Source organism: Triticum urartu, chromosome 2A (genome assembly GCF_056163025.1).
Source record: "Triticum urartu cultivar PI428250 chromosome 2A, HENAU_Tu73, whole genome shotgun sequence".
Classification (NCBI taxonomy): domain Eukaryota; kingdom Viridiplantae; phylum Streptophyta; class Magnoliopsida; order Poales; family Poaceae; genus Triticum; species Triticum urartu.
In genome coordinates, this window is record NC_141874.1 from 169520758 (window position 1) to 169533996 (window position 13239).

The window sequence follows — 13239 nt, forward strand, 5'->3', positions numbered from 1 at the left end:
ACCACGGTAGGCGAACTCCTTCCAAGAGGAGCAAGCCTTCTGAGCCGGCGGCCTCCGTCCAACCGAAGGTGCCGGACAATCTGCTGGAGGTGCTTGACGGCGCCTCCATCGACGAGGGGCACCGTACTATTATGAGTACGGTGATCCAGAAGGTTCAGTCCGCCAAGAGCGGGCTGACTGAAGCTTTTGCTAGCCTTCTAACAGGCTTCGAGGTAAGTAAAAATATGTAAAAATATTACCACATAGACAGTAGCCCCTGATGCTCTGTTTGGCGTTCGGAAAGAAAAGCCGAATAGAGGATCTATTAAATTTCGCAGGAGTCTAACAAAAAAAGAGTCAATATGCGTATGCAGGCTTCGCTGCTATCCACCGCCGCACTGATTGCGGAGGTGGGTGTCCCGAAGTAGGACTTCGAGCAGACCGAGCAAGAGCTCGGCCTTGCCAAGCGGCGGCTCGAGGAGAAATAAGGTAAGAAATACCTTACAGAAAAGGTGCCTATAGAAAGGCGTGATTGCAAAAAAGATAACAGGATTGTACTGCTTATTGTAGGGGCCACGACTGAGGTGGCGACCCTTAAGCAGGCGCTGTCTGAGGACGAAAAGAAAACGGCCATGGAGCGCACCGAGCGAGACAGACTTGGGGCTTAGGTCGGCGAGGTGCAGCAAGAGCTTTAGGCTCTCATGAAAAAACATGAGAGTTTGGAGCTTGAGTCAAAGGCGCAAGCATCCGAGCTCGCGACGGCCCTTGAGACTGCCAAGTCTGCCAAGGCCGAAGCCCAAAAGGCCCTCCAAGAGTTGGAGGAGATGAGGAAGATAGCAGCGGGTAAGGCATTCTTCATGCAAAGCAGAAATATAAAAGTAAACTACTTGTTACTTACCCGAATCCAGAGCTCTCCAGGGGCATTCGCAGATCTTCCCCACAGCGTATCCGATGCCTCCGAATTCTACCGAGCTGAAGAGGGCAGCTCGACAGAGAAGGTGTTCTGGTCTCAGTATTCTGAGGCCGGACACCCTGTGCCTTTGAGCGACCAGCTGAAACAGCTGGTCGAGCTCCACAAGGCGGCCGAACAGGCCATGAAGGGCTTCATAGTTCGGCTGTGGCCCGGAGAGGCCCTGCCTGGGAGCTATTTCGGGCTGGTGCGGCGGCTGGTGGAGGCCTGTCCGAGGCTCGAGGTCATCAAGCGCTCCGTCTGCATCGAAGGTGCCCGTCGGGCCCTTGCCCGTGCAAAGGTGCACTGGGGTAAGCTGGACGGTGAGAAGCCTGTGAAGGACGGGCCGCCACCGGGGAAGGAGCATCGCAAGCCCGAGAACTACTACAAGGATGTTCTTGCAGGTGCCCGCCTTGTGGCGGATGAATGTACCAAAGATGTGATTTTTGAATGAATTCGCTCGTGTTTATCCTGTGCGCTGAAAACTTGTTCATATGCGCTAAGCAATGCTTATTGAATTTAAAATATTACTTTCTGTGCGGCCGTTTATCAAAAAATTGAGAGATGGCCAGTCGTCGGCTTCTGCCCCCATGCCACTAGTGCTGGGGTGTTCGGGATAAACCTGAGCACTCTTTTTCCCATAGTTGGGTCCTTCGAGGGAGGCGTTCAGCACAACGAACCAGGCAATCGGACTATAATGCTTGAACACTCTCACTTAGCCATAGAACTCCATAATTTTAAATTTCGGCGAAGCCCCTAGTTCGGAAGACCGAGTTCGGGGCGCTATCCACGCCTTGGCCGGACAAAGCCAGCTCCTCGCTCGAAGCGGCATAAGTCTTTAGGGACTCGAAAAACCTCTCGAACAGCGATCGGTCTCTCGCCTCATCATGACAGTCAGTTTTAGCTTTCTCCACTGAGGTGCTTAACCCAGCTGAACCGGGGCACAATCGCAGTGGTTCTCCTAGTGCTACCTTAGCCGATAGAGCGGAACGTAAGGCACCAAAACATAGGAGCCGGGCAAACCCAACTATTGACCCAAATCATGATTTGGAGCCGATGCATATAGTGCTATAAGTTCGGGGTGCCGCACTTGTGAAAGTGTACGGACTTCTCACGCCATAATGAGGGGTACTGAAGCCCCTGGCGTGTTTGCCGTACCATGGTGTACGGGTGCAATCATGTCATTTAATAAACATATATGTGAAAAGAGGATAATGCAAAAAATAGACAAAAAGCTAAGCATTTTTTATAGAGAGGCTATTTATCAAAGCCGAACGATACAAATAGTGCGATAAGCAAAAGATATTGGACTATTCAGTATGTCCTGACCAGGGGCAGGCCGCGGAATTGTATTTAAAACAGGTATACCGCTCGTAATAGAGACCACCTGAGAGTTCCATAATGCGGCATGGCTTGTCTGCCTCCCTGGATCTTGCATCGTTTGTGCGGCAGTCGAATTGCCGAACAGGTCGTCCGAAGTATGGAGTCCTGAAAGTAAGAAAAAAATTAAAAAAAGAATCCGGCAGCCCCTAGTACGTTTTAAGCCGTATTTTGGGCGTGCCGTTATTGTGGCCCTTCCCCTGTGCCCATGGTATTTCAAGGGCGTAGTTATGTACGCGAGGTACTGGTTTTGCTATGTCGCGAAAGCTGGGGTTGGGGCCGCATTGCTACGCTTGCTCAGAGTGTGCCAGGCGGTCCTGCTATGGGTTACTCCGGGCGCGCTTGGCAGTGTCTGGCTTTTTAATGGCCGGACTGGAGAATTGCCTGAGAAGGCTACTTTGTACCTCCGCTGCGAGAGCCGCCGTATGCTCCTCCGTACGGAGGGAGCGTTCGGTGTTCCCGTTGACCGCAATTACTCCTCGAGGGCCTGGCATCTTGAGCTTGAGATATGCGTAGTGCGGCACCGCATTGAACTTTGCGAATGCGGTTCATCCGAGCAGGGCGTGATAGCCACTGCGAAACGGGACTATATCGAAGATTAACTCTTCGCTTCGGAAATTGTCCGGGGATCCGAAGACCACGTCAAGTGTTACTGAGCCTGTACAGTTGGCTTCTACACCTGGTATAACGCCTTTAAAGGTCGTTCTTGTGGGCTTAATCCTTGAGGGATCTATGCCCATTTTCCGCACCGTATCCTGATAAAGCAGGTTCAGGCTACTGCCGCCGTCCATGAGGACTCTTGTGAGATGAAATCCGTCGATGATTGGGTCGAGAACCAATGCGGCGAAGCCGCCATGACGGATGCTAGTGGGATGGTCCCTTCGATCAAAAGTGATCGGGCAGGAGGACCATGGGTTGAACTTTGGGGCGACTGGCTCCATCGTGTATACGTCCTGTAGCTCACGCTTCCGCTCCCGCTTGGGAATGTGGGTTGCGTATATCATGTTCACCGTCCGCACTTGTGGGGGAAAGCCCTTCTGTCCATTGTTGTTCGGCGGCTGGGGCTCCTCGTCATCGCTGTGCAGCCCCTTGTCTCTGTTTTCGGCCCTTAACTTGCCTGCCTGCTTGAACACCCAACGATCCCTGTTAGTGTGATTGGCTGGCCTTTCGGGGGTGCCATGTATCAGGCACAAGCGATCGAGTATTCGGTCCAAACTGGACGGGCCCTGAGTATTCTTTTTAAATGGCTTTTTCCGCTGACTGGATTTATAGCCTTTGAATCCGGCATTGACTGCCGTGTCTTCATTGCTGTCGCTGTTAACGCGGCGTTTTTGCTTATTCCGACGTGTCCTACCACTTTTGTCCTTGGTATCCGAATTACCAGGGTTCTTTGATAAGTTGTTACTGCGAGCTAGCCAGCTATCTTCTCCCGCGCAAAAGCGGGTCATGAGTGTCGTGAGGGCTGCCATGGACTTCGGCTTTTCCTGTCCCAGGTGCCGGGCAAGCCACTCGTCGCGGATGTTATGCTTGAAGGCTGCTAGGGCCTCTGCGTCCGGACAGTCGACTATCTGGTTTTTCTTTGTTAGGAACCGTGTCCAGAATTGTCTGGCCGATTCCTCTGGCTGCTGAATTATGTGGCTTAAGTCGTCGGCATCCGGCGGTCGCACGTAAGTGCCCTGGAAGTTGTCGAGGAATGCGGCTTCCAGGTCCTCCCAAGAACCGATTGAGTCTACTGGCAAGCTGTTAACCCAATGCCGGGCCGGTCCTTTAAGTTTGAGCGGGAGGTATTTGATGGCGTGTAGATCATCGCCGCGTGCCATGTGGATGTGAAGGAGATAATCCTCGACCCATACCGCCGGATCTGTTGTGCCATCGTATGATTCGATGTTTACGGGTTTGAAACCCTCTGGGATTTTATGATCCATTACTTCATTCGTGAAGCATAGCGGGTATGCGGCGCCTCTGTACTGGGCTATATCACGACGCAGCTCGGAAGAGCTATGTCTGTTGTGTTCGGCCCGGCTGACCGTAGTCCGGCCAGGGCTCTTCTGATAAAGAGAGAGACTTAAGAGAATTCAGGATGTCGCCAAAAGGCGAATGCTGAAAGATGTCTGCGGTGGTGAACTCCATTATCGGCGCCCAATCGGATTCGATTGGCAGGGGCGCGGGGGGTTCGGAGTCCGGGGAGGAGTCTGGATCCTCGGAGTCACAGGTCGTGCAGAGTGCGGGGCTAGCGTTCGGCTCGATCGCTTTTGGGATCGCAGCCCCCGAGGTGACGTCCAACCGTTCATCCTCGATTGGCGCAATAGGCTCTGAGTTAGGGGTCGAAACCGATGCGTGTGCGGCCTCCAGGACACTGTCCGGGGGCAGAGCTAGATCATGCCTCTCGAGATAGTGCGGCGCGCTTGGCCGTGGCTCGAGTCCGTCGAAGATCAAGTCTCCGCGGATGTCAGCCATGTAGTTTAAGCTTCCAAACCTGACTTGATGGCCAGGGGCGTAGCTTTCGATCTGCTCCAGGTGGCTGAGCGAATTGGCCCGCAGAGCGAAGCCGCCGAAGACGAAGATCTGTCCGGGGAGCAAAGTCTCACCCTGGACCGCATCGTTGTTGATGATCAAAGGAGCCATCGGGCCTAAAGGCGACGACACAGAGGAACTCTCAATGAAAGCACCAATGTCGGTGTCTAAATCGACGGATCTCGGGTAGTGGGTCCCGAACTGTACGTCTAGGCCGGATGGTAACAGGAGGCAGGGAACATGATGTTTTACCCAGGTTCGGGCCCTCTTGATGGAGGTAAAACCCTACGTCCTGCTTGATTAATATTGATGATATGGGTAGTACAAGAGTAGATCTACCACGAGATCAAGGAGGCTAAACCCTAAAAGCTAGCCTATGGTATGATTGTTGTATTTGGAGTTGATTGCCTACGGACTACAACCCTCTGGTTTATATAGACACCGGATAGGGTTAGGGTTACACAGAGTCGGTTACAATGGTAGGAGATCTTGAATATCCGCATCGCCAAGCTTGCCTTCCATGCCAAGGAAAGTCCCATCCGGACATGGGACGAAGTCTTCAATCTTGTATCTTCATAGTCCAGGAGTCTGGCTGAAGGTATAGTCCGGCTACCCGAACACCCCCTAATCCAGGACTCCCTCACCCATCAATAGATATCAATGTGAGTGAGTAGGGATTGCCATGCAATGAATGCACTAGAGCTATAAATGTATGAAAGCTCAACAAAAGAAACTAGTGGGTGTGCATCCAACTTGCTTGCTCACGAAGACCTAGGGCAATTTGACGAAGCCCATTATTGGAATATACAAGCCAAGTTCTATAATGTAAAATTCCCACTAGTATATGAAAGTGACAACATATGAGACTATCTATATAAAGAACATGGTGCTACTTTGAAGCACAATATATGAGACTCGCTATATCATGGTGCTACTTTGAAGCACAAGTGTGGTAAAAGGATAGTAGCATTGCCCCTTTTTATTTATTTTCTCTTTTTTTGGGCCTTCCCTTTTTTTGGCCTTGCTCCTTTTTTTATTGGGACAATGCTCTATTGAATGATGATCATCACACTTTTATTTATTTACAACTCAATGATTACAACTCGATTCTAAACAAAGTATGACTCTATATGGATGCCTCCGGCGGTGTACCGGGATATGCAATGAATCAAGAGTGACAAGTATGAAGAAATTATGAATGGTGGCTTTGCCACGAATACTATGTCAAGTACATGATCATGCTAAGCAATATGACAATGATGAATGTGTCATGATGAACTCGGTGGTGGAAAGTTGCATGGCAATATATCTCAGAATGGCTATGGAAATGCCATAATAGGTAGGTATGGTGGCTGTTGTGAGGAAGGTATATGGTAGGTGTATGATACCGGCGAAAGGTGCACGGTATTAGAGAGGCTAGCAAAGGTGGAAAGGTGAGAGTGCATATAATCCATGTACTCATCATTAGTCATAAAGAACTCATATACTTATTGCAAAAATCTAGAAGTTATCAAAGCAAAGTATTACGCGCATGCTCCTAGGGGGATAGATTGGTAGGAAATGACCATCGCTCGTACCCGACCGCCACTCATAAGGAAGACAATCAATAAATAAATCATGCTCCGACTTCGTTACATAACGGTTCACCATACGTGCATGCTACGGGAATCACAAACCTTAACACAAGTATTCTTTAAATTCACAACTACTCAACTAGCATGACTTTAATATTATCACCTCCATATCTCAAAACAATTATCATGCTTCAATATTTTCTTAGTATTCAACACACTCAAAAGAAAGTTTCACAAATCTTGAATACCAAGCATATTATTATTAAGCAAATTACCATGCTATTAAGAGACTCTCAAAATAATTTGAGTGAAGCATGATAGATCAATAGTTTCTTTAAAACAAATCCACCACCGTGCTCTAAAAGATCTAAGTGAAGCACATAGAGCAAAATTATAACACTCAACAGATATAAGTGAAGCACAAAGAGCAAAATTATCTAGCTCAAAAGATATAAGTGAAGCACATAGAGCAAAACTACTTAGCTCAAAAGATATAAGTGAAGCACATAGAGTATTCTATCAAATTTTAATTCATGTATGGCTCTCTCAAAAGGTGTGTACAGAAAGGATGATTGTGGCATACTAAGACACAAAGACACAAATAATACAAGACGCTCCAAGCAAAACACATATCATGTTGGTGAATAAAAATATAGCTCCAAGTAAATTACCGATGGAACTGGACGAAAGAGGGGATGCCTTCCGGGGCATCCCCAAGCTTTGACTTTTTGGTGTACTTGGATTATCTTGGGGGTGCCATGGGCATCCCCAATATTAGGCTCTTGCCACTCCTTGTTCCATGATCCATCAAAAGAATTCACCCAAAACTTGAAAACTTCACAACACAAAACTCAAAATAGAAAACTCGTGAGCTCCGTTAGCAAAAGAAAACAAAAGACCACTTCAAGGTACTGTAATGAACTCATTATTTATTTATATTGGGGTTAAACCTACTGTATTCCAACTTCTCTATGGATTATAAACTATTTTACTAGCCATAGATTCATCAAAATAAGCAAACAACACACGAAAAACAGAATCTGTGAAAAACAGAACAGTCTGTAGTAATCTGTAGCTAGCGCAAGATCTGGAACCCCAAAAATTCTAAAATAAATTGCTGGACGTGAGGAATTTATCTATTAATCATCTGCAAAAAGAATTAACTAAATACCACTCTTAAAATAAAAATCACAGCAGTTCTCGTGAGCGCTAAAGTTTCTGTTTTTTACAGCAAGTTCAACAAGACTTTCCCCAAGTCTTCCCAACGGTTCTACTTGGCACAAACACTAATTAAACACAAAAACAACAACCAAAAAAGAGGCTAAATAATTTATTTATTACTAAGCAGGAGCGAAAAGCAAGTAATAAAAATAAAATTGGGTTGCCTCCCAACAAGGGCTATCGTTTAACGCCCCTAGCTAGGCATAAAAGCGAGGATAGATCTAGGTATTGCCATCTTTGGTAGGCAATCCATAAGTGGCTCTCATGATAGTTTCATATGGTAATTTTATTTTCTTTCTTGGAAAGTGTTCCATACCCTTTTTAATGGAAATTGAAATCTAATATTCCCTTCCTTCATATCAATAATCGCACCAACCGTTCTAAGGAAAGGTCTACCAAGAATAATAGGGCAAGAAGGATTGCAATCTATATCAAGAACAATGAAATCTACGGGCACATAATTCCTATTTGCAACAATAAGAACATCATTAATCCTTCCCATAGGTATCTTAATAGTGGAATCCGCAAGATGCAAGTTTAGAGAGCAATCATCAAAATTACAGAAATCTAGTAAATCACACAAAGTCTTGGGAATAGTAGAGACACTAGCACCCAAATCACACAAAGCATAAAACTCATGATCTTTAATTTTAATTTTAACAGTTGGTTCCCACTCATCATAGAGTTTTCTAGGGATAGAAACTTTAAACTCAAGTTTTTCTTCATAAGATTGCATCAAGGCATCAACGATATGTTCGGTGAAGGCTTTATTTTGACTATAAGCATGTGGAGAATTTAGCACGGATTGCAACAAGGAAATACAATCAATTAAAGAGCAACTTTCATAATTAAACTCCTTGAAATCCAATACAGTGGGTTTAGCAACATCTAGATTTTTATTTCTTTCAATCCCACTTCCATCAATTTCATCATTAAGATCTAAATACTCCGAATTTTTAGAACGCCTTCTAGGTAAAGGAAGATCATATTCAGTTTCATCAAGATTCATATTGCAAAATAATGATTTAATAGGGGACACATCAATAACTTTTAGATCTTCATCTTGATTTTCATAGGTATTGGAAGAACACGCTTTAATAAAGGCATCTTTGGAAGCACGCATCCTAGCGGTTCTTTCCTTGCACTCACCAATGGAAATTCTCATGGCTTTGAAAGACTCATTGATATCATGCTTAGGAGGAATAGATCTAAGCTTTAAAGAATCAATCTCAAGAAAAATTCTATCAACATTTCTAGCCAAATCATCAACTTTAAGCAATTTCTCCTCAAGCAAAGCATTAAAATTCTTTTGTGAATTCATAAACTCTTTAACACTAGTCTCAAATTTAGAGGGCATCTTATTATAATTTCCATAAGAGTTGTTGTAGGAATTCCCATAATTATTAGAAGGATTACTAGGATATGGCCTAGGATTAAAATTCCCTCTATAAGCGTTGTTACCAAAATTATTCCTACCAACAAAATTCACATCCATAGATTCATTATTATTCTCAATCAAAGTAGACTAAGGCATATCATTAGGATCAGAAGAAACACTCTTAGTAGCAAATAATTTCATAAGTTCATCCATCTTTCCACTCAACACATTGATTTCTTCTATCGCATGCACTTTTTTATTAGAAGATCTTTCAGTATGCCATTGAGAATAATTAACCATAATATTATCTAGGAGTTTAGTAGCATCTCCTAAAGTGATTTCCATAAAAGTGCCTCCCGCGGCCGAATCTAAAAGATTTCTAGAAGCAAAATTCAATCCGGCATAAATTTTTTGTATAATCATCCACAAATTAAAACCATGAGTAGGGCAATTACGTATCATTAATTTCATTCTCTCCCAAGCTTGTGCAACATGTTCATGATCAAGTTGTTTAAAGTTCATAATATCGTTTCTAAGAGAGATGATCTTAGCGGGAGGAAAATATTTAGAGATAAAAGCATCTTTGCACTTGTTCCATGAATCAATACTACTCCTAGGCAAAGACGAAAACCAAGCTTTAGCACGATCTCTAAGAGAAAAAGGAAATAGCTTCAATTTAACGACATCATTATTGACATCTTTTTTCTTTTGCATATCACATAAATCGACGAAGCTATTCAGATGAGTAGCGGCATCTTCACTAGGAAGGCCGGCGAATTGATCTTTCATAACAAGATTCAACAAAGCAGTATTAATTTCACAAGATTTAGCCTCGGTAAGAGGAGCAATCGGAGTGCTAAGGAAATCATTATTATTGGTATTGGTGAAGTCACACAATTTAGTAGTATCTTGAGCCATTGCGACAAACAAGCAATCTAACACATGAGCAAACAAAAAGGCAAATAGAGAAGGAGGATAGAGAGAGAGAGGGCGAATAAAACGACAAGGGTGAATTGGGGGGAGAGGAAAACGAGAGGCAAATGGCAAATAATGTAATGCGAGAGATAGGGATTGTGATGGGTACTTGGTATGTTGAATTTTTGCATAGACTCCCCGGCAACGGCGCCAGAAATCTTTCTTGCTACATCTTGAGCTTGCATTGGTTTTCCCCGAAGAGGAAGGGATGATGCAGCAGAGTAGCGTAAGTATTTCCCTTAGTTTTTGAGAACCAAGGTATCAATCCAGTAGGAGCCCACGCTCAAGTCCCTTGTACCTGCACAAAGCGATAGCTACTCGCAACAAACGCGATTAGGGGTTGTCAATCCCTTCACGGTCACTTACGAGAGTGAGATCTGATAGATATAATATTTTTGGTATTTTTGGTATAAAGATGCAAAGTAAAAAGTAAAGGCAAAGTAAAAAAGCAAAGCAAGATTAAAGTGATGGAGATTGATATGATGAGAATAGACCCGGGGGCCATAGGTTTCACTAGTGGCTTCTCTCAAGAGCATAAGTATTCTACGGTGGGTGAACAAATTACTGTTGAGCAATTGACAGAATTGAGCATAGTTATGAGAATATCTAGGCATGATCATGTATATAGGCATCACGTCCGTGACAAGTAGATCGAAACGATTCTGCATCTACTACTATTACTCCACTCATCGACCGCTATCCAGCATGCATCTAGAGTATTAAGTTAAAAAACAGAGTAACGCCTTAAGCAAGATGACATGATGTAGAGAGATAAATTCATGCAATATGAAATAAACCCCATCTTGTTATCCTCGATGGCAACGATACAATACGTGCCTTGCTGCCCCTTCTGTCATTGGTTAAGGACACCGCAAGATCGAACCCAAAGCTAAGCACTTCTCCCATGGCAAGAACTACCAATCTAGTTGGCCAAACCAAACGGATAATTCGAAGAGACTTGCAAAGATAACCAATCATACATAAAAGAATTCAGAGAAGATTCAAATATTATTCATAGATAGACTTGATCATAAACCCACAATTCATCGGTCTCAACAAACACACCGCAAAAATAAGATTACATTGAATAGATCTCCACAAGAGAGGGGGAGAACTTTGTATTGAGATTCAAAGAGAGAGAAGAAGCCATCTAGCTACTAACTATGGACCCGAAGGTCTGAGGTAAACTACTCACACTTCATCGGAGAGGCTATGATGATGTAGAAGCCCTCCGTGATGACGGCCCTCTTTCGGCGGAGCTCTGGAACAGGCCCCAAGATGGGATCTCGTGGATACAAAAAGTTGCGGCGGTGGAATTAGGTTTTTGGCTCCTGTTCTGATCGTTTGGGGGTATGTGTGTATATATAGGAGGAAGAAGTACGCCGGAGGAGCAACGAGGGGCCCACGAGGCAGGGGGCACGCCCTAGGGGGGGGGGCGCCCCCCACCCTCATGACCGCCTCTTTTGTTCCTTGGAGCAGGGTCCAAGTCTCCTGAATCACGTTCAATGAGAAAATCACGTTCCCAAAGATTTTATTCCGTTTGGACTCCATTTGATATTCCATTTATCTGAAACACTGAAATAGGCAAAAAAACAACAATTCTGGGCTGGGCCTCCGGTTAATAGGTTAGTCCCAAAAATAATATAAAAGTGGAAAATAAAGCCCAATACAGTCCAAAATAGTAGATAATATAGCATGGAGCAATCAAAAATTATAGATACGTTGGAGACGTATCAAGCCACAGCATGCCTCACCCACCGCTGAAGCCACGATCGACTGGATCGCTTGCGGCAGTGTACAGTGGGGAGAGTGGATGATGCGGGAGCTGACCGATACTGGGTCGATGACTGCCGCGGGAGGACGCCAGGCACTCGCGCGAAAGTGCGCCACCCCGCGGATGGGAAGGGCCTCGACGTGGAGGGGGGCCTCTTAGAGCCAGGCTGAGTCATCAGCGACAAAAACGAGCGCGCCGAGACTGATCTTGACGCCCAAAGCCAAACCATCGCCGGAAACCATGTTGATGAAGATCGGAAAAACTACAACCTCACTGGAAGTCGCTAAGACGCCTGCCCCACGGCGGGCGCCAACTGTCGTCGGAGCAAGTCTGACAGCAAGAATATGGGGTAAGTAGGAGGAGGCAAGGCCCTAGCTACGGCGAGGTTGTGCACGCAAGGTTTACGAGTTTAGGCCCTTCTCGGAGGAAGTAATAGCCCTACGTCTTGGTGCCCGGAGGCTTGTCGACTGGATTATGCGTGAAAGTTACAGGGGGTGCGAACCCTTGTGCCAGAGGAGGAGGGTGGCTTATATAGAGTGCGCCAGACCCCTCCAGCCCTCAGTTACACATGGTTCAATGTACGTTAAGGCAGGGGCGTTACTGGTAACATTAACCATAAATGACTATAAATGATCTTCAAGACTACAGAGTGAACGCCTAACCGTTGTCATCCTGGGATGGCTTTTGATCTTCTATGCTCTGAGTGATTCTTCGTATGGCCGAGTGACTCTGTCTTGCTCGAGTGGAATTGGGGTATCCGAGTGAGATAGCTGGTCGAGTGGATTGCACTCCAAGGTGATTTCAGTCAGTTTCTTTTGTTGTACTTTGAATGTCCTTGACTCTAGGGCAGTGTCCTTGGATAGGGTGTTTAGGTTAGGCCTATGGCCCTACCCTAGGTGCATGTCATCGTCAGGCACGGTAGTACCGCTCCGACGGCACTACCGTTCCCCTGACCTGCTAAGGTCGAACTATGCAGCTAGTACTTGCATGCCAGCGGAAGTACCGCTCACCCGAGCGGTACTACCGCTTATGCAGGGGTTGTGAGAGCATAACGGTTGGATTCCTTCTCCCACTATAAAAAGGAGTCTTCTTTCTCTAAGCTGATTACCTCTTCCTCCCCAAGCTCCATTGTTGCTCTCAAGCTCATTCTTGCCCGATCTCTCTCCCTAGCCAATCAAACCTGTTGATTCTTTACAGATTGCTTGAGAAGGCCTAGATCTATACTTCCACCTAGAGAAATTTGATTCCCCCATTGGTCCCTTGCGGATCTTGTTACTCTTGGGTGTTTGAGCACCTAAACGGTTGAGGTCACCTCGGAGCCACATTCCATTGTGGTGAAGCTTCATGGTGTCATTGGGAGCCTCCAATTTGGTTGTGGAGAGAGCCCCAACCTTGTTTGTAAAGGTCTGGTTGCCGCCTTCAAGGGAACTACTAGTGGAATCACGACATCTCGCATTATGTGAGGGCGTGAGGAGAATACGGTGGCCCTAGTGGC